Source organism: Azolla caroliniana, unplaced genomic scaffold (assembly GCF_043228905.1).
Source record: "Azolla caroliniana isolate FFs.n. ecotype wild unplaced genomic scaffold, voAzoCaro1.0.p SCAF_15, whole genome shotgun sequence".
NCBI classification, from domain to species: domain Eukaryota; kingdom Viridiplantae; phylum Streptophyta; class Polypodiopsida; order Salviniales; family Salviniaceae; genus Azolla; species Azolla caroliniana.
Genome location: NW_028230450.1, coordinates 5,495,254 through 5,517,095, shown reverse-complemented (window position 1 = coordinate 5,517,095; position 21,842 = coordinate 5,495,254). Strand labels below are relative to the sequence as shown.

The 21,842-nt window shown below is 38.6% G+C and overlaps 4 non-coding genes and 1 pseudogene across 4 annotated transcripts; 1 reads left to right on the top strand and 4 right to left on the bottom strand.

Annotated features, from left to right (window-relative positions):
• Positions 1 to 250: 250 nt before the first annotated feature.
• Positions 251 to 345, bottom strand: LOC147854482 (U2 spliceosomal RNA; annotated as a pseudogene).
• Positions 346 to 1,601: 1,256 nt separating this feature from the next.
• LOC147854481 (U4 spliceosomal RNA) lies at positions 1,602 to 1,758 on the bottom strand. Its single transcript, XR_015531083.1, has one exon. It is a non-coding gene; the product is annotated as a U4 spliceosomal RNA (small nuclear RNA).
• A 10,786-nt stretch (positions 1,759 to 12,544) lies between these two features.
• LOC147854480 (U1 spliceosomal RNA) lies at positions 12,545 to 12,709 on the top strand. Its single transcript, XR_015531102.1, has one exon. It is a non-coding gene; the product is annotated as a U1 spliceosomal RNA (small nuclear RNA).
• Positions 12,710 to 13,577: 868 nt separating this feature from the next.
• On the bottom strand, positions 13,578 to 13,784 carry LOC147854479 (U2 spliceosomal RNA). The gene has a single exon (XR_015531115.1). It is a non-coding gene; the product is annotated as a U2 spliceosomal RNA (small nuclear RNA).
• A 3,676-nt stretch (positions 13,785 to 17,460) lies between these two features.
• LOC147854478 (U2 spliceosomal RNA) lies at positions 17,461 to 17,661 on the bottom strand. The gene has a single exon (XR_015531081.1). It is a non-coding gene; the product is annotated as a U2 spliceosomal RNA (small nuclear RNA).
• Positions 17,662 to 21,842: the final 4,181 nt, after the last annotated feature.

Here is a 21,842-nt window from a genome sequence, read left to right as displayed (position 1 = left end):
CCTACGGTTTTGTGATTTGCAGTTCGTAGTCCGTTAATGCGTCCACATTGATCGTACCACTGGTATGTATCTAGCTACATGTAGTGAATTTACCCTAAATTAAGCCCTTCTATATGATCACTAACAGAATGGCATTTTTCCTCAAAGGATCTGTCCTAAACCCTTCGTTAAATACCGATTTTTGTTGTAAACCAATTTTGGCCTTAGAAGTCATTAATACATCTTTCTTTCTTTTTTTCTCTCTCTCTTCATATGTTAACTAATATCATGTAGCCACGTATCAAATATTAAATTGATGAGAACAAATACTGCACTTGATTTTAGCCAAAAGGCCAACAAAGGTATAAATCGTTATGATGCCTTGCTTTGGTTCTTATAGGACACACCCAAACATTTCTTCACATGTGGGATATATGTTTGTGTCTACCACCTTCATCTCCGTTTTATCTCCCATGAAACACTTTTTAGGTGACTACAAACGAAGCTCATAACGCCCTTCTTTGATAAATGCCCATCAATTTATGTATGATGGAACAAGCTCCATTAATTTGGGATGTGAGTTCTCGTATGTATGATGAAACTCCTTTCTAACATTGTATTTGTGACGTTATTAAGTAGCGTCTCATTTCCAAAGAGTAATTGTGAAACAACCAACGTAGGCACACTAATTTACGAACCATGTCAAATGCAAGGTTAGACCTTCATAGACCTCAAGGTGAACGTGTCTCTCGAAATCTTCGACCCACACGCTACTGAGGAAACTTGACCATGTGAAACAACGCGTGCTTGGTGCTTATTTTATTATACCCACATCCTAAAGGTTACAAAGACAAGACTTTGGGACACTGGAAAATTTGTGTGACGTATATAGACGATCACAAAGGACTCCTTGCAGGTGTGTTTCGACCAATGGACAAAAGAAAGAAAGAAAGCAATAGACACACATGTCAAGCAATGAATGGGTTATAAATCCAACGTGGCATTTCCTATTTCACACTATGTATCTCTAACAAATGACACATCATTTCCTATTTCACACTATGTATCTCTAACAAATGACACATTCCGAGATTTGTTGTTAAGCCCTAATGATTTGCAACAAGCTTGCAAAGTCTCTAATCATCTAATTTGTTAAGAGTTTGTGTGTTTTTCCAACTTAGTTCCAAAATTTTCAAATCAAGATTCAAACTTTCCTAAAATGGCATAATTAACCTTTGAAAAAGGTGGCTGAAGAAAATATTTGAAAAAAGAGTCAACCTGAATCAATAAGCCGTTTAAAATACGTTAAGCCAATAAAGGCTCAAACTGAACCGAACCATTTAAACTGTAAATCAATAAGCCTGTCGTTAAGAATCCGTTAAGCCAATAAAGGTTCAAACTGAAACCGAACCATTTAAACCGACAACCCAAAGTATCTACTATCATGATTCAAACTGAATCGTTACCCATTGCAATTGTGAAAGACGAAGTCAGATCGATATCAGAAACCATAAGAGTGGTTTATAATCTCCAAAGCATACAGCAAAAGATTTGTTAGAATAAAAAGTTTGAGAAATAGCAAATTCTAGTGGCCCTTCTTGTTTGTGTGTGTGTTTTTTAGAGGCCCACTCATCCGGAGAGGAGCAAGGGCCTTTGCAAAAATTCTCCGGGGCTCCTTTAGCAGGAGCCGGGGAGGGGGGTTGGAAATAGTTTTCAACCAGCAATTGACGCGTCTCGGGAAGCCCTCACTAACTGCGTCATTGCCCCAAGCGCAAAGATGAAGATAAACAGAGAAGCCCCTCGCTATTTATAGCCATAGCCTTCTCCGGCCTTCCTATGTGGGACGCCCAAATATTTCCTGCTACACTCAGTCAGGCACAGACCTAACCATTCCATACTCAAATGTCCCACGACAAACCTAGAGAGAGAGAGAATACCTAAAACATGAATAGGATTGACTGCCTCACCAAAATAAAACCCAAATGACCCACTCATATGCCCATATGATGTTTCATGTCGCACACAAACCATTTACATCCATATATGCATGTCATGTCCATTTTACAGCTGAACATGCCAAAGTCATCAATCCGAGTTGAAAATAGTCGAGTATAAAAGAATTAAGATTGCTTCGTAAAACAAAAACGTGGAGAACTTCAAGATTAGACAAGTACGCGAGTCAGGAGAACGATCTGAGGTGAGAATTCTTTAGAGCATTTGTATTGACTCACTACCATAACTTGAGAAATAGTCACAATTAATAGTGAATTAACACAAGAGCATTTGGAGCTATTGGGAGGATGTATATTTAAACTACAACATTGGGCTAATTAAAGAATGAAGATGAGTATACCATAATAAGCTTGGAAGAATTGAACACAAGGAATCACTTAATACAAAGGTATGTTATATGTAATAGTATGGTTTTTTATTCAAAATTAAATGCTAGTTCATAGAAGAATATTGATTAACAAGAATGAATGAATTAAACCCAAATAATGAGTTAATTATTGACTAAGATGTTTACTTGAAATTCACTATCGACAACAACTACTTTCGAACATGACATTTGACACATGGTAAGACTTGTTTATCCTTGAGCGCTTCTTATGTCATCTCTTTTTCTTATTTCGAGTAATTAACAAAGCCTACTTGAGATTCGTAAAGACCAACATGCAATAGGAAGTAGCAGAGTCACATACAAATATCATTACACCCAAAATCAGACAAAATAAATGAATCTAAACCCTAACCAACACATAATTGAACTTGTGGCCGTGTAAAGAATGTCAAAAGAATTCTACTACTTGATTAAGAGGCAAATGTGATTTTTGATACAAGTTATCTTTTATAGAAACAAAAACCACATCATAAGGATTGCTCAGCTCAATACACTACAATTAAAAACGTGGAAAACCTTTTAGAAGGGATGGATAACCACGAGACAAAGTGCAAAAACAAATCATTATCAGTAAATAAAATAGACAATGTTCCACTCTATATAAAATTCGGTTGCTACATTAAATGAGTACATCCTCCTCTAATTACTTAAACCCAACAAAGTAAAAAGGACCATAAAAACTCACTAAATGGAACTATTGATAGTGGTGTATCACAAACAATGTGATACGAGACATGAGAACCTAATAGTTTATGCGTTAATATATTTTATGGTTGATCTAATGTTAAAAGAGTAGTCACAATGCGACTTTTACATAGACTTGTAGACCGTGGCATGACTTGCATAAAGAGGTGCAAAGTGTCACTCTATCATAACTAGGTGTGTTACACTGATTGCACTTCTATGTATCGACAAAGTTTGCCCCACACCGATATTGTTGGCCAGGGGGTTCTGTCTGACATATACCCTAAAAATAGGGAACCGTGTGAGAGTGGTTGTTAATCACTCTCAAGTTGCTAGCCTTGCAAACCCTATCCTCACGAACCCTCACTAACCCTCACTCTCACTTCAGTAAGACAAACGTTATTAAGAAGTTAACCTCAACCTTAAGCAAGCTTAAATATTAAGCACACACATACATGAAGTCACAATATTACACATAGTAGTGCTAAACACACCTTGATTAAGAAGGGAAGTCACACAACACATACAAAAGGGAAGGATTTAAAGTTTGACTAATTAGCACTTGACACTATTTGAGCAATTCACACGAGTATATGGGAGTAATGGAGGGAGAGTGTTATACCTTCGATCATTATTATGGGAATAAGGGAGGGAGAGCACTCTAAAATGTGACATTTATAACTTTTTCCAAAGTGGTTGACCTCTTTCATATTTGGGGTGACCATTTGACCTAAAGCTTTAAGGATAAGGAAAGACTAAGCGTGTGGTGCTTAGTGGGGTGTTTATTAAGGCTGAGAGCAAGGCTCTAACTAGCTTAGTTAAATGTTTGGGAGTGTGGAGAGTCAAATGGAGAATGGAGAGGGAAAGCCAAGGCAACACTAGCAACTGAGAGGCAGTATGAGTGTCGAAACTTTGATTTGTTGTTGGGAGTGCAATCGTGATGAATTTGGCCAATGAAAAAGTGGATGGAGTGCAACCTCATCAGGTCACGGTGATCAGGCAACCAAGGCTCATGTAGAGGGGGAAGATAGGGAACAAGGATCTCCCAAATGTGCGATTGGGTGTTTCTGAACCATAGTTAGTTAGGTGGGGGTTGTATAGATCATTCAAATAGTGTAGTCGTCCAAGGCATCCTTCACTTCCCATCTCTTCCTATTTTAAAAGAGCCCTAACCTCACATTGTGCATTAGTTCTTCCAAGGACTCATCACGACCTTTGCCTGATTTTATGTAGTGAGGCTCATTGTATATTTAGCCATACAACTCCATGTAGGTCTTCTCCCCTTGTGTATCCTCATATCTTAATCTTTCCCTCCATTTTCCTTCTTAGTCATCATCCTACATGGAAAAAAATCAAGGCTTGGATCTCCAATTATAGTGGCACATAATGAGGTGCCAACTTGTATGTCTTGGACAACTTTAACTATCTTCACATTTTCACTCACTTTTTAATACACCTATTCACCCTCACCCCTTCACATTTGGCCTTGCAATATAGTGTTTTGGCCTTCTATCACGGTTGCACCTTTGCCCACCCTTGGGCCTTAGTTAACTACTTCCAAACACGCCACTTGAGAGTCTTTTTCAGGGACCCATTGCAGCTTTGGCATTGTGGCCAAGCCAAAATGTTTCTATATGTTTTGCAAGTTGGATGTTGCTAGTTTAGCCAACTAGAATTGGTTTTGAATTTATAGTTGGTGTTATAGATAGAGATCATTGATGTTTGGAATTGCATGGTCCATTTGAGTGATCATGTACTTATTCTCATGTGCCCATGCATGTAATCTCCTTTGCCATATACGCATAAAAAGAAGCAAGTGGGAAAAACAATCATCATTTCCCACTCTTTGGAATATTTTTTCAACACACTGGCGTTATGACACTATTATGTATTTCGAAAGGTTAGTTGTGAAACCAACAACGTAGGCATGCTAATTTAAGAACCATGTGAAATACAATGTTGGACCTTCAAAGACCTCAAGTCGAACTTGCCTCTCGAGGAAACTTGACCGCTTGAAACAACTTCGTGCTTGGTGCTTATTTTATTATACCCACAACCTAATGCTTATTTTATTATACCCACAACCTAAAGGTTACGAAGACGGAACATTGAGAGACTTGAACATTTGCGTGTAACGTATCTAGAGACCGTGCAAAAGAAAGAAAGCAAACATGGACACACTTGTCAAGCAATGAATGGGTCATGAAGCCAACGTGGCCTTTCCCATTTTACACTCTCTCGACTATTGATCTCAAATGAATGGGTCATCCTCCTCATGATGATGGTAATCACCATGATCTCTCATCCCTATAAGCCCACAGATAATCATCCTCATCATTCTAGTGATGGTAATGATGATGATCATCACAAGACAATCAATCTCCACATGAGCCCAAATAATGATATGATAGTTAATTATAATCTCCCAAGCTTGCATCATATTCATCATCATGACAATGTGATCATCAATCCTCATCATCAGAGAATATATAGTCCCATCCACACTATTCCAAGTGCACTTAACCACTCTAACATCAAAAGCCATGGATGAATCAAGTGTCAGAATGTGGGCGATACTATCGTCATCTCCATGGATGAATCAAGTGTCAGAATGTGGGCGATACAATTGTCATCTCCATGGATGATAGCGACGGGACCATATGGATCCGACATTAGTGCGCCACGATCGAACCGACACGATGATACAACACATCATGGATGGATGGATGGTTTTTTTTTTGTCATCCTCCAAATCAGTTAGGTTTATATGCTTATCTCATTGTAATTAGAAATCAACCCTTTCATGTAAATTTTGAAGTAAAGGTTATATACTCATTGGACAATCAATAGCTTGTCAAGCCCAATGACATTGGATGGCTTACCTTTGTGTGTTTTTCTTATTCTAGTCACCAATGCTTTCTAAGTGCTAAGATGGAATTAGAAATTATGAGGGACAAGGTATGAAGTGAAACACTTACATATTGCATACATTGGCAAAGGGGGTCTTGATTGATTGTTTCCTGCTTATGCTAGATAATCGATTTCTGCTGCTGTATTTGCCAAGAAAATGATATGGATTCTGATTTCTGTTATATTCTAGCTGATTTTATCTATATCTGTCCCTGGTGTGAACAAGTGTCTGATTTATTGCGGCATATGATCTCGTTTCCATTGTTGTGTATATATCTCAATTCGCTCAGGTAGATCGGTGCGCAAAAAAAAAGAAAAATCTCAAGTCGCGCAGGTAGATCTGTGCATTTCGATGATTGTTATGTGTGTACTGATCCTGAAATTTACTGTCTATCTGCCTTGGGTTAGGTTGGCATCTAATATATAGGAGGCAGGCCAATGCCACATATACGCACATTACTATAGACATTTGGTAGCGTTGAAAGCGCAGCCCCCACAATCACTCTAGTAATCACTCGATGATTATATAAACAGATCCCCACAACCACTCTAATCGCCTCCATAATGGTGATCAACCACTCTAATTGCTCCCAGATTATATCGCTAGTTGCAAAGGTTCTTACATACCGTAAAGCAGGTTTTATCAATATATAATTGTAACATAAATTTCAAAATGTAGCAGTAGTTTCCCAACATTGTAAATTGAACAAACTTGCGTTTCTTTTCAAACAGCTGGGAAATGCGTTTACATAACTTTTGTATGAAATAAAGAAAGACTTAGAAATCTGAATTTTGTTGATGAATATTGTTGTTTCTGAATATTTGGAACATAATTTCAATTTGGTTCAATGTAATTTTGTCATGAAACAATGTAAATTTTTTTATTTGGATTTTGGGGTAACCAAGTTGGTGTACTTGCCATTACTGTTACCACTATTATTACGGTGACTCTCCTTATTTCTTTCCATTAAACCATTCCCTCGTTGCCTGTTTCTTCTTCATTTCATCTCTCGATGTTGCAATCTTTCTTATCCAACTAAACAGGGCCTTATTATAGCTACCAAATCTCTTTTGCTTAAGGGGTCATAGTTTATAGCTTTTGCTTAATTACAGAAGTGATCTATGATGGCTAATTCATCACTGCATTTGCCAGCAAAGAGAATGACTGTCATGTGCATTTACATTGTCTAACAGAATCATATTGTGCTTTGCAAATAACATCTTGTTTGTTTGTTTGCTAGGGTTTCTGGTATCCATATCTTTATTGCATAAGAGGATCTGGTGTCCTGCATTACTTTCCAGTTAAATCTAATGACACTGTTTGCGTCCTTAGCCTGATGTCTTAAATCAAAGAATATATAACAGATGCCCAATGAAAGGGGGTAAAAAGAAGTTTAGCTCAAAAATTTGTTGCACCTTTTTCCTATCAAATCCTGGAAGATCTAACCATCTCTCTCTCTCTCTCTCTCTCTCTCTCTCTCTCTCTCTCTCTCTCTCACTCATAGGTTCATCATACTTAACTCTTCTTCTTATTCTGGTGTAGATTTTTGCCATATCTACTCTAATTTGAAGCTTCCAAACTAATAATGTCAATCCTATTCAGTCTTTCAAAATCGAAGCTCAGTCCTCAGTTTCAGAGAGTTTATTTCATGTTATGTATACCCAAACAATGTCATTACGTGCGTGCCCGATATGATAAAACACAACAATGTCAACGAAACCACCTACCAATAACTCTTTTTGGAACCATTATCCATAATTGTTTTATAAATAAATTTGCATTAAATCTGAATAATTTGTCCACACATTGGGCAAATTGTTGCATCTTTTTGTCAAAACAGAATGTAAGTGTATCATTTTATTCATCACAAACCTCGATGCCTTCCATAACATCTCGGTACTTCACACACATTACTAACCAAAATAGCCTAAGCAACATACTCATCCCCTTACGACAGATCCTTAGCCCATATGTAGAGAAGTGCTCAGTTCTTGTTCTTGAGGCCTCCACCATTTCTACTGTTTGCCAGAACATGCTCTGGGGCCCATCCGTCATTTTTAATTTCCTCGTAACGGTATTTACCAAATCTCATAATTTTGAGCCTCACATAAAGTTGGGGGTTTTATATTTGTATGATTGCATCTATCTACTTGATTACGCTTTACCGATTTAGGGTATGAATTGGCAAATATTTAGAAACCAAATAACGATGAATTAATGGGCTCAACATTGATAAATTGTTGGCCAAATCAACTATATACATGCTCATTGCTTGCTAGGTAGTATACATTGTCTAATGTGTCTTCTCTATAGGATTCAAAATGGTATATAATTGAAAGAGGGGGTCATTCTAATTACATTCCTCTCATATTGTGCTTTCTTTGTTCTTGTTTGACAACGCATACCATATGCAAACTAATCAGATGAGTCTCTTATTCACCATTTGAAAATTCTGAGAGAATGCAAGAAAGTCATGAGATGAAGTAGGAAATTAGTAAAGATTTAGTAGAATGTTTCTGCATTTCCATTCGACGCATATATTCCCTTGATACATATATATGTTCACATGTAGAGCACCAAACAAGAAGTAATGTATGGTGAAAAATGAGGGTCACTAAAGTAATGTATGTATTACTCCGTATTAGTCTAAAAATGGAATGGAACGAGATGGATTAATAGAATGGATTGGAGTGAGAAGAATGCTAATTTCCACAAGGTAGCAATGGGGAATGTGTAGGTAAACATGTATGCAATGAAAGCGAAGTAAAAGGAAATAAATGAGACATAAGAAGAATGGAATGGAAAGGAAAGAAAAGAAATGAGAGAATTGATGGAATGAAACTGGTGATTTTGAATTATACCAGATTGTCAGTAAGTGTAACTGGGTTTTGTATACGGGAAACACTAAGATCCTGCATTTTTCCAAACAAACCATTAACTATGAATTAGTACCCTTTCAGTAAAAAGCTAGAATCTTTCAATGTTTCTTCAGAAGCTTCTCATGCTTTCTGCACTATCTCAGACCTTTGAATCTCTGCGAAGAGATGAAGGGATTTGGGAAGGAATTTGGTCATGCATAGGCAGTCTATAAGGAGAAGGAGAAGAAGGTTAGGTCTGTCTGGACCTCGAGTAGACTCCATTGATTACTTACTACCAAGAAGAGAAACAGAACAAAGAAAAAGCTCTCAAGGACAAATCAAGCTGTGTTACATACTCCCAGTTAGAAAGTCACTGCATTCTGTGTTCTTTATCAACAGCATAGCGCCCCTGCCAATAAATAGTAAGTACATCAGATAAATGTCCTAAACAAGATTTTAATCCAGAATCTCTGTGCTTAATTCTTTCCAAGCGTATTAATGACTGCTCATCTATGAACTGGCTCTTTAATTAACCCCATGTTGCAGGTCGTATTAACTTGTTAGCCATACAGATCCTTCGCCTCTTCTATCTCTTTCCTGCTCCTTGCTCCCGAATCCAATTTCTTATGTAAATCGAATCCAATCTCGTTTGTTTAGGTTTTCACTCTGAGAATTCCTTTAGGGTTTGTCATAAAAATTCTGTTATAAAAATTGGAATGTTCATAACCTGGATTGTTGTCAGCATTCATTACGGGTCAGGAATTCATTTAACTGAGCATTATAATGAATCACCACAAACGTGTATGTGTATGTGTGCATTGTGATTACAAACCTAAGCTTGATTCCTGATGCTTATTAATACAGGTTATTTTGTTGGTCATGGCTTGACATGTGTGATGGGCAATTGATTTGGATACATTAGGACATGTCTTCCAAACCCTAATGTATGGCTGGCTCCTATAACTTCCAAATATGCTACCATGGGTCCTAGGGGATATGCACTCATTTTTTTACAATCACACTTTGCTATGTTTGTAATAGTGCCATTGATTTTTGATATTTTCCATTGCCTACTTCGGTTTAGGTTAGGTTAGGTTGGTTAGCCATGCTCGTGGATTATGCGAAAGAATGGTCAGAGATGGGAATGCACAAGCTTTAGGGTTTAGGCCCTTTCTTTTTTAAAGTCCCTTCATCGATATGTAGTCTAGGTACTAAAAACTCCATTGGCACAATTGTTTCTTGCTCATACACTAAAAACGGTGGGTTGTCTTGGCTACCTCATAGGAAGTCCAAAATAAACCCATTCCAATTGTCTCTATTGGCTCTAATATGATCTTCTTGATAGGACAACTTTTTGGTAAGGAAGCTAAAAAGAATATTGTTAGAGCTTTGTGCTCATCCTTTCCATCTCATGTAGTTAGTTAGAGGATCTCTTTCAATGCTCACCGAAAAAAATAACCATGACTTTGTTAAGGAAATGAGAACATCCATTACTTACAAACTTCCGAGGAGAATGCATGATTGTGTTCTTGTATAGAAAGTTGGTCATGGTCCCAACATCACTTTTCCTTATGATCAGTTGCGACCACATGTATGTTAACCCACACATTGTGTTTGTTTGGTGCTTGTGAGGGGCATATGGGTAGATTTTGTTGTAGGCATGATATTGGAGTTCCATTTGTGAACCTAATCAATCTTGGTGCTTATCAACAGTTTGGTAACTTTTGTTTTGTCCCAAGGTCTTAGCTCAGGACTTGATTAAGGTTTGAAGTGTAGATTGGAAGTGGATCTCGTTCACGTTTTCCCTCCATGTTAGCCTCACATGTTTTGATTAATGATTCTCGTTGGAGTCCATTGGTCATTGAGAAATGGTATGATCACTTAGTGTTATCATGCATTTTCTCTCTTGGCACCAATCTTACCTTGAGATGCAAGATTCTTTGAGAACTACCATAGGCATTACTTGCATGTGGATAAGTGGGTAAGTGTAAGGCGTTGTAATTGACCTTGTGTTTATGTGAAATTACATTTTGTTTTGATTTGGACACCATATAAATGAAGCATAGCATGATTCCTAGGCATAACGGTTGAGTGACAAGGAGTTCCAACGTTAGGCTCCTCATGTGTTCCAGATGACAACATACAAGTAACATTGAGGCAACATTGCCTACTTGCTTTAAGCTAACAAACGTTTAAACCAAAATAGTTCAAACCGAATTGTTACCAAAAATCCAAACTCAAACCAAATGGTTTTAGGGATTTTCAAACCACATTTTCACAGTTTGGTTTCGATCTTCAAGTTAAGTTAAAATTGAAAACTTTCAACATTTCAAAATTTTAAATATTTTTCCTAAAATGTGAAAATTAGGCCTAAAAATGTAAAGGTTGGTCAAGGCAATATTCAAGAAAATATTTAATAAAATAATCAAGTGTCGACCCTAAATTGTCAAACCGTTTATACTAGAAACCATTAGGTTGAAAAAGGCTCAAACTGAAGTGTTGACCCCCCAATCCGAACCGATTACAAAAACTTGAACTTGAACCAAATCGTTTTAACTGTTAAGCCCTGGTTTCGTGGTTTGGTTTGGTTCACAAACTAAACTGTTCTTGACTAGTAATTTCGACAACATTTTTCGGTAGTATGTTGGCCAATACCACATCAGATCATAGGGCTACACAAGTATGATTTTCACTACCATATTGGATGTGTCTCGCAAAAACATGGAACCCTTTATTCTAGTATAGTGGTCGGTCCTTTAATGCTTTCAAGAACACGAGCATTAGTCTTGGATATGCTTTTTATTGAACCAACGTCCATGTCAATGAGGTCTTCAATAGAGTAGTAGGATCTGCCTTGCAAGCCTACTCAACATTTGTTGGCATTGGGGCTTTGAGAATAGCATTAACCTTTCATAAATGTGTTTCAATACCGTATTTATTGATTGAAGATTTGACAAAGGAGACATGTGGTTGAAGTCCATTGCATCACTACATTTCAAGCGGTTTTACGAACCTACAGTTTTCATTTTGGCATGCTCATCCGTTTCACTTCTTCATCTGGTTCCTCCAAAGCTCGCAATCTGTTGGCAACTCTTGCAACACAAATGCCTTCTCAACTGTGCTCGTTTATAAGTGGATGGGGGGGGGGGGGGGGGATCACATCTCGCAAATGGTGGTCATGGAGTGCAAGGGTGTTTGGTTGTATGTGCATAATATATTGGTGGTTCCTTCCTACAATACTCAACAACTTTTGTAACCCTCGCCATTAGTGTTTGGTTTGTACGTCACAACCTTGGTCTCCAATCATTGCAGGTAACATATTGTATAAAAAGGAAAATCGAGGTGAGTTGGGTGTATATGAGGTGTGATATCTCTATATACATATATAGATAGGAACCAAGGTCCAAAGATGTGAGACGTGAAGGGGCTAAGTAAGTACGGGGCGAGGTTAGAGGCACACACCCTCAAATAATAGTGAGGTGCACCCTAGTTTGATTGTGTACATACATATACATATACATATACATACATATGTATAGGAGGGGGAATGGGATGGTTAGTTAGTAAGGATTCAGGAAGGAGTGTGCGTATCGTCATAGTGAGAATAAATACAATGAACAGCATTGTGAAAGATTAGATTAGAATTGTCCCACATACAAAGGCAACAAAGTGAGTTGTCTATAAAATGAAGGCGCTTAGGGAAGGTAGAACATACTTACCTGGGCGGGGTCTATCGGTGATCAGCAAGGCCGATGGCTTAGAGCCGGCGCCTCCATTGCACTCTCGGAGGGGCTGTTTGCTCTAGCATCTCCCCAATGTGGGAGAGTGCACGTCATAATTTGTGGCAGCGGGGGCTCGCGTTCGCGCGGCCCCCTTCTCAATTGAATGTAAAATGCTTAATTTAACAGACTGTGCGTATAGCCAATCAACAAGGCTTTAAATATGATTCACTAAATCATTGTTCTCATGTTGGTTATGTTATTATATCAAATGTGTGATTTCAAGTCTAGTTCTCACTTCGCCGTATTAGCCACAAACAGGAATGAAATAGGAGAGGCCGGAGCCAAGGATTTGTCAGATCTAATATTTTTATCTCTGTCGGCCTCTCCCCTCTCAACATCCTTTTTCCATGTGCACCTCCATGTATTTATATGCATAACGACGTTTGTGTGTCCATCCCATCTAACTCCCCCCTATATATATATATATATGTCACTATACTTTCGTCTGATGCATGCTGTCCTCTACTCACTTCGTCCGTAACTTAATTCCGAACGTGGTTCAAATCTGTCCAAGTCATCCAATCAAAAACTACGTTATGTCTAAGAAAGACGAACCTTCCTCTAAGGTATGTAAATAAATATATAACAATGATCAACGATCGCAAAGCTGCGTTCTGTTTCTGCTGTGTGAGCCACGAGCAGGAATGGTATGAAATAAGAGAGACATTGGGCCAAGTCGGTCAGATGCATAAATCTGTCAGACGCCCTTACGGCGCCAAGCATATCCTCTGCTACGACAGCACATATATCCATCAGATCCTGTGTAATGTGTGCTGCGCATCCATTGAACTACCTGTCTGTCCTATGGTTTTGTGATTTGCAGTTAGCATTGATCGTACCACTGGTATCTAGCTACATGTAGGGAATTTACCCTAAATTAAGCCCTTCTATATTATCACTAAACAGAATAGCATTTCTCCTCAAAGAATCCGTGTTTTATTTAGTGAATTGAATTTGAAAGGGGGGGGCGCGCCTGTATTACCTCAGAGGCAGTGCAAGACTGAGGCGACGCACGCAGCTCCCAGAGGCAGCAAGCTGTCTCGGGTAGGAGCTGCCCCCATGAAAGAAATTAGGTTAATATCATGTGGCCTGATAGGCCACGTATCAGATATTAAACTGATAAGAACAGATACTACACTTGATCTTAGCCAAAAGGCCGAGAAAGGTATGAATTGCCCATTGTCCCTGCTCTGCTTCTTATAGCCTACTGTTAAGCATGCTTTAATATGTGGGATATATATATATATCTATGTCTGGCTACCATATTCGCTTTATCTGGCACCAAGTAACAATAATACCTACCACACAAGCTTTTCACACTACAAACGAAGCTCATGTCGCCTTTCTTCGATAAATGCCCATATAACTATAGAGGCCTAATTTAAATCCATTTTGTGATCCTTCATAGAACTATATTCGCTAGCTGTTCACGACCAACACGTAGACAATGAAGTAAGTGTGTGTAGCTTTGATATGTTGGTTTCTAGTGCAGAAATATGGGAGGTTGGTTGGTATTGGTCAAGATTGACAACCTCGTAATATAGGAGTGTGCCACCGTCAAGCAACCGGTTGGCTCTCTTCACGCTACACCTAGACTCGACTACCAAAACCTTTCTTGAAGTGGGAGAGTTTTTCTTACCTATAACTTGTCATGTAATAAGTTTCACTCTTTTCGTCCCTTCCTTGGGTAAGATTTTGGTGGAAAAAAGATGGTAATAAATATTCGACCCAATGAAATTAGCAATATCATCCGAAAGCAAATTGAAGGATGTGTTCTAGAAGCAATGTTTGTTAATATCGGTATTGTACCTCAAGTTGGGGGTATAGTACTAGCCACACTCATGAGTCATTAACTGTATTTATAATTGATGATCATCTCATTCGATTTACTTTAAAGCACCATTTACTCTATGAATTCATATAAGCATGGATCACATCATTTCCCTAAATTCTCTCACTAAAAATTCAATTTAGAAACAAGATTGATCAATTTGTGACACAAGTTCTCATAGGTATGATGAAACTCTTACCTAGCATTGTATCAGGAATTAGAAGTTAAATTCAATTATAATCGAATTCATCTATGTAATAATGGTTGAACTTACTAATTATTTCTAAACTCTCTAGATGATATTCCATATTGACTGTGACACAACGAAATTCATCAATTTTATGATGCGATAGATATTTGATTGCTACAAGATAGATACAAGAGTCATTTTGCTAAAGCGATATATACTATGATGTGATAAAATTGATAGGAATATATAATTGCTACAAGAGAAGTTTGTCATTTTGTTAAAGATGCCTACAAGGACAATATGTTTGCTTATGCAAATCATGTGGGACATTTCGGTAGTGTCAATCTTGCAAATTTGTACTTGGTTCTCTTTCAACTTTGCATTTAATTGCAGGCATACAAGAATAGTAGAATGGTTAAGAATATCCCAGATCATAGATTGCCAAAACTTGTGAGAAATCTAGAATGCAATATACACAAAACTAATAAGAGAGAAATCCTCGATGCTCCTTACATCTTACCACTACTCAAGGAGAGTCCTTACAATGCTTCAAATTCACTTTCACAAGTTATGCATTCAGGTGGTGTCATGGACTCAAGATTGTAACAAGGTATGTGATGAAGGTTTGATGGAGTATGAATCTCACTCCTCATATGCTCAAAGTATAATGTCAAAATTACAATGACTTGTGGAAATTGGGTCAAAATTGGGCTTCCTCGGCCATGCTTGGTGGAAGCATCTTATTTGGGTCACATCCCTCGGTCATGCTATATATATGATTAGGTGGAAGCATTTGTTGCTTCACATTTTAATACATTTTTTACTGCTTGATAGATCAATGGTTTCGGACACCAACGCAACACAAATTTCTACTACCCTAGGAAATGAGTGGAGTATAATGAACCATCAAGTGGATATAGTCATATAAAATGGCACATGGTGTATCCATGGTAAGCGTGAAGAAAATTGTGAGTGGATACATGGGGCAAGCAGCACCGACATTAATGTAAAATCTAGTTCACTTCTCTGCCCTAGGAGCCATGACCATGAGAGACCACATACATACAACTAACAACCATACACACGTACACGAAATCCTCTTTCATGAGCATAGTGCCTCCATTTATCTTCTCTCCCATTCCATTAGCTCTTTAGCTCCTAGTGGTTTCTACTCGATTCATCCATATTCACCATGTGTTGAAACTCTTTAGTACCTAATGAAATTTGGGGAAAGATAAATGCATAAATCTAGAACGCGCATTCACGTAACATCTTACTTTATATTGCCGTTAGAAGGGGGACATGCCTATGTAACATCTTCCTTTATATTATCATTGTAGAAGGGTGGCACACCTATGTGACCTTGGCATCAGTGCAAGACCGAGGTGATGCATGCAACTCCCAAAAGCAACAAGCTACCTCAAGTGGAAGCTACCCCCAATAATGTGGTGTCCCTAAAAAGAGCCACCCCAAAACCAACCCCAAGATGAGTCGCGAGTCAAGACAGACCCAAGAAGCCCCGAAATGAGTTGGGACAAGGGGTCATGATCGATGTTGGGACAAGCATAAGGAGTTGGGACCCAATCGGCCGAAAATTTACGTTCCATGTGGATCACTCGGTGTTACTAAACCTCGTCAACAAGTAGGCACTGATTGGCTGATTGGCATGTTGGATGTTACTTCTTCGGGAATTCGAATTCGACATACAACATCAGCCAGGTGTGCAACATGTGGTGGCAAACTACCTGAGCCGGCTCGAATTGGGGGAACTAGCCGAAACCGTATATGATGATCTACCCGATTTCAATATCTTCAGTATTGATACGACCACACCACATACCGAAATTGAGGATGAATGGATAAATGACATGATGCACTTCCTCAACACCAAACTTCCACTTGACCATTTGCCCGTAGATGCCAAGAAATGGTTGACAGTCTGCACCTGAAATTTTTGCCTATTCGCGGAAACACTCTACCACAAGAGCTTGGACGACATCTAGCACCGCGAGGTGTGATAGTTCGAAAAAGACGCGATCCTACGGGAAGCACATTATGGAATAGCCAGTGGGCACTATGCCGGAGATGCCACGGTTTGAAAAATTTGGCAGAGTGGGTTATGGTGGTCCACAACGAAAAAGGATGCACACGAATTCTGTAGACAATGCGATTTATGTCAGCGCATGGGCCAACCCACCGAGCAAGCATGTATGCCTCACCAACTGGTTCTTCCATTAGAACATTTTCAAAAATGGGGATTGGATTTCGTCGGCCCATTCAAACCGGCTGCTACCTCGCTGCTACTCGAACCGGGAATAAATATATCATCGTGGCAACCGATTATTCCACAAAATGGGTCGAAGCAAAGGCACTGCGCAACAACATGGCCATGTCTACCGCCAAGTTCGTTTATGAATATCTATGGTGTCGATTTGGCTGTCTAATCGAGCTCGTTAGCGACCTAGGAGGTCACTTTCTCAATCGATGTATTTGAGATCTAACCACACACTACACAAGTGCATAAGAAAAGCACACCATACTACCCTTAGGCAAACAGCTTGGCCGAGTCCACGAATAAGAAACTGCAAACCATCCTCAAAAAGATTGTGAACGAAAATTGAACAAATTAGGATGACAAGCTCCATAGTGCACTCTGGGCATTTGGGTAATTTTTGCCATTTTGCCATTTTTTTTAGTTTTGGTCACTTTTAGTTTTGTCCCAATATTTTAACTCATTGGAATTGGATTTACAAAATAAAGGAATGAGCATTTTATACAGCCACAACTAGATTATCTTTCTTTAATGTTTATTTGAAAGGCAGGGCGTGCCTGTGTGACCTCAGAGACAGTGCAAGACTGAGGCGACGCATGCAACTCCCAGGGGCAACAAGCCGTCTCAGAGAGGAGTTGCCCCCATGAAAAAAATTAGGTTAATATCATGTGGCTTGATATGCCACATATCAGATATTAAGTTGATAAGAACAAATACTACACTTGATCTTAGCCAAAAAGCCGAGAAGGGTATGATTTACTCTACAACCCTGCTTTCATATGTGGGATACATACATACATACATACATACATATATATATCTGTGTTTGTCTTATCACATTTGCTTTATCTCATATTATATGTATGTAATAGTGTGCCACTATCGAGCAACCGGTTGGTTCTCTTCACGATATACCTAGACTCAACTTAGACCACCAAAACCATTCTTGAAGTAGGAGAGTTTTTCTTACCATAACTTGTCGCGCAACAAGTTTCACTCTTTTCTTCCCTTCTTTTGGTAACATATTTTGGTGGATAAAAGATGGTAATAAACATTTGACCCGATGAAATTAGTAGTATCATCCGAAAGCAAATCGAGGGACATGTTCAAGAAGCAATGCTTGTTAATCTCGGTATGGTACGTTCAGTTGGGGGTATAATAACACTAACACACTCATCATCAAAATTTGTAATTGATGATTATCTCATTGGGTTTACTTTAAACCATCATTTACTCTATGAATACATTAAAGCATGGATCTCATAGTATCTTTAAATGCTCCCACTAAGTTTCAAGTTTAAAACTAGCTCCATCAATTCACGACCCAAGTCAGATGAGAAGTCAAATTCAATTATAATCGAATTCATCTATGTAATAATGGATGAACTTAATTGTACATTTTCTAATTATTTCTAAACTCTCTTGAAATAAATGTATATTCTATATTGAATATGACACTACGAAATTGATCAAATCATCAATTTTATGATGCGAAAGATATTTGATTGCTACAAGATACACCAAATCATCAATTTTATGATGCAAAAGATATTTGATTGCTACAAGATACACGTATCATTTTGTTAAAGCTATATGTACCATGATGTGGTGTCCCTAGACAATGCCAAGCCAAAACTAGCCCCAAAACAAGTTGGCACAGACCCACGAAGTCCCGATTGAAGTTGGCATGACCATAACGTAAGTTAGGACCCAAGAAGGGAACCAATTCTAATCCCAATTTCAGTCTTAGTCCCAGTCTCAAATCCCAAAACGGCTTGGCATAACAATTCTTGGCATAACAGCTTGGGAAGCCCAAAAACCACCCCTTGGGATAACGACTTGGGTAACAACCACCCCTTAGCCCGTATATGGAGGAGCTTCTCCTCATTTTGGTTCATTCCTTGATTTCCTAATTTACTTATTCTCTCCTCTCACTATAATCTTAGTTAGTTCCAAGGATCTTGTAATAAAACCGTGTAATAGTCACAATTTAGAGTTAATGATAATTAATCATAGTTTTGGCTTGATAGTTCTTGTCCCAACCATGTTTTAAGATCATTCGAGATCCCTATGTTTTAGGTTCATCACAATGATGTTATACAATGCTAGGAATATATAATTTTGTAATTTTTTTCCCCATGAAAGATATACCTTGGTATTATTAGATCGCAAGCTACAATTACAAACGGACATAACATTCAAATCCCATAGACCCACATCATGGCCGATTTGATGTATATATACAACACCTAATCAAATTTGTATAAGATGCTTGCGTAGAGATTAGAACCAATTATCTATCATAAAGGACATACAAATGCAAAACATGTGGGACATCTTGGTAGTTTCAGTCTTGCAAATTTGTACTTGTTCTCTTTCAAGTTTGCATTTGATTGTAAGCATGCAAGTATAGTAGAATGGTTAATAATATCCTAGATGATAGATTGCCAAAGCTTGTGTGGAATGTAGAATGCATTATACAAAAAACTAATAAGAGTGAAATCCTAGATGTTCCTTACATCATACCACTACTCAAGGAGAGCCCTTACAATGCTTCAAATTCTCTTTCACAATTTAGGCATTGAGGTGGTGTCATGGCCTTAAGAATATATCAAGTGTGAATTTTCAAGGTATGTGATGAAGGTTTGGTGGAGTATGAATCTCATTGCTCATATGCTCAACGTATAATGTCATTCATTGAAATTGCAATGACCTGTTGAAATTGGGTCAAAATTGGCCTCCTTGTTGGGTGATTCAAGGTCTAGTTCTAATGTCTGATTTCTCATCAAAGTTTTGATTGCTAATGAAGTGAGTAGTAAAAGAAACAAGTCAGAAAAACACCAATCAAGAAGTGTGGGGGCGTTTGTTGGTTGTAACAATGCACACATATGTTATTCGCCGCAAATGCACAGTTCTACGTCACAACGTGCATGGTTGATCTCTAACCGTTGTACTAAAGTTAAATTTATTACGAGAAGGAAAACCTAGCGTGTGACTTGTGATCTATATAGAGATGAATGAAAGAAAACACTAAATATGGGGAAGGTTAAAATGACCGACTATTCATGTGGGTGTCATGGTGAATAAAGAAAGATGCAAGATAGAGAGGACGCTGAGAAAAATGGCTATAAAATGAGAGCGCGGTTGTAAGTGAAAACATGCTCACCTAGGCAGGGTGAGTAATCAGCAAGGCTGATTGCCGTAGGGCCAGTGCTTCCATAGCATTGATGGAGGGATTGTATGCCCTAGGCTTTCTCCAAATGGGGATCTCCCAAATTGGGAGACTGCATGTCACAATTTGTGATTGCAGGGGCTTGTGTTTGCGGGCCCCACTCAATCCTTTGAATTAAGTCTGCCACATTGGGTGGAAACATTGGCCAATGCTTCCATAGCATTGCTGGAGGGATTGTATGCCCTGGCTTTCTCCAAATAGGGATCTCCCAAATTGGGAGACTGCATGTCACAATTTGTGACAGCAGGGGCTTGTGTTTGTGGGCCCCACTCAATCCTTTGAATTAAGTCTGCCACATTGGGTGGAAACATTGGTTGTGCATGGCTTTTGCTTCATTGGTTGCTCATGGTTGAATCTTCTCAGTATGCTTATGCTTTATCATCAAGTTGGCCCATGTTTGGCGAAGTTGTTGGTTTCAATCTCTCATGCGTTTAATCATCGAGTAGAGGCCTCTCACTACACTTAATCATCAAGTCCCTCGGCCATTGGCCTAGTTCATTGGTTTTAGACACCAACACTAACAAAAATTTCCACTACCCTAAGACATGTTCACCCTAGCATCTCCCCAATGCGGGAGAGTGCACGTCATAATTTGTGGTAGTGGGGGCTCGCGTTCGTGTGGTGTCGTGAAGATCCATCACAACGCGCGAATCGTGAGGCGGAACCGCCGGGGTTCTGGACCGGAAGGATTCAAAGTCGGTACAAGCTTTGGTGCAAGCTTTAGCGAGAAAGTACTTAAGATAGATTGGGAAAGAGAGAAGTTGAGATTACACGATTAAGAGAGATTGATTGAACTTTTAACTTTAGATTTAAGAAACAAGTTACACGATCAATTTGATAACGAATTTCTTCCTCTTAAATTTCATAACAAAAAAAAACGTGTTTTTTCTCCTCCCCCTTCTTTTATAGATGCTCTCATGCATATGATGCATGTGAGGGTACAAGACATGCATAAATTGCATGTTTGCCAGTTGGCGCTTATGTATTACATGTGGTGCATGATAACCATGTCACTCATTTTAGCTCTCATGTATGAGAATTTACATGTAAAAGTATAATGATAGAAATATAAATTCAACTAAATGGCATGGCTTAATGGTAAGCCAATTGACTCCTAACTTGGAGGTGCAAGGTTCGAATCCTTACTTGCCCTCCTTGTATATGTATATATGTATATATATTTATATATTTATTTATCTAGTCGCTGGATGCCGTCGGTTACCGGTGCCTCGCCGGATACCGTCGTCTCATTGGCGCCGGATGCCGGTTTGCCGTTGGATGCCGCCGGATCACCGGCTCCATCGCCGGTCCGGTTTTGGTTGGCCAAAACCCTTTACGAGTAGCTAGCCCACCTCCACTCTTAGTTTAAGTTACCTTGAACTTTCTATGCTCCACACATAGACACAAAGATAATATCTTTTGCTCTACCTTATATATGATGAGAGCCATATTTGTCGTGCCTATGTGGGATATCTCACAATTTTCTCTTTTCCTTTCACAAACTTTATACCCTCATATCTTGACATTTAGTTGTTCGTTTCTCGTGTAATAAAGTGCATTCGAAATCTCCATCATTTTGTACTTAGATATTAAATTTATTTAAAATGTTATCTTCACAATTATTGTATTATGTGATTCATACTCGATTTCGTACGTTTTATGGGATTTTCACACTATTGCCGAAAATCTTCACGACATCCAC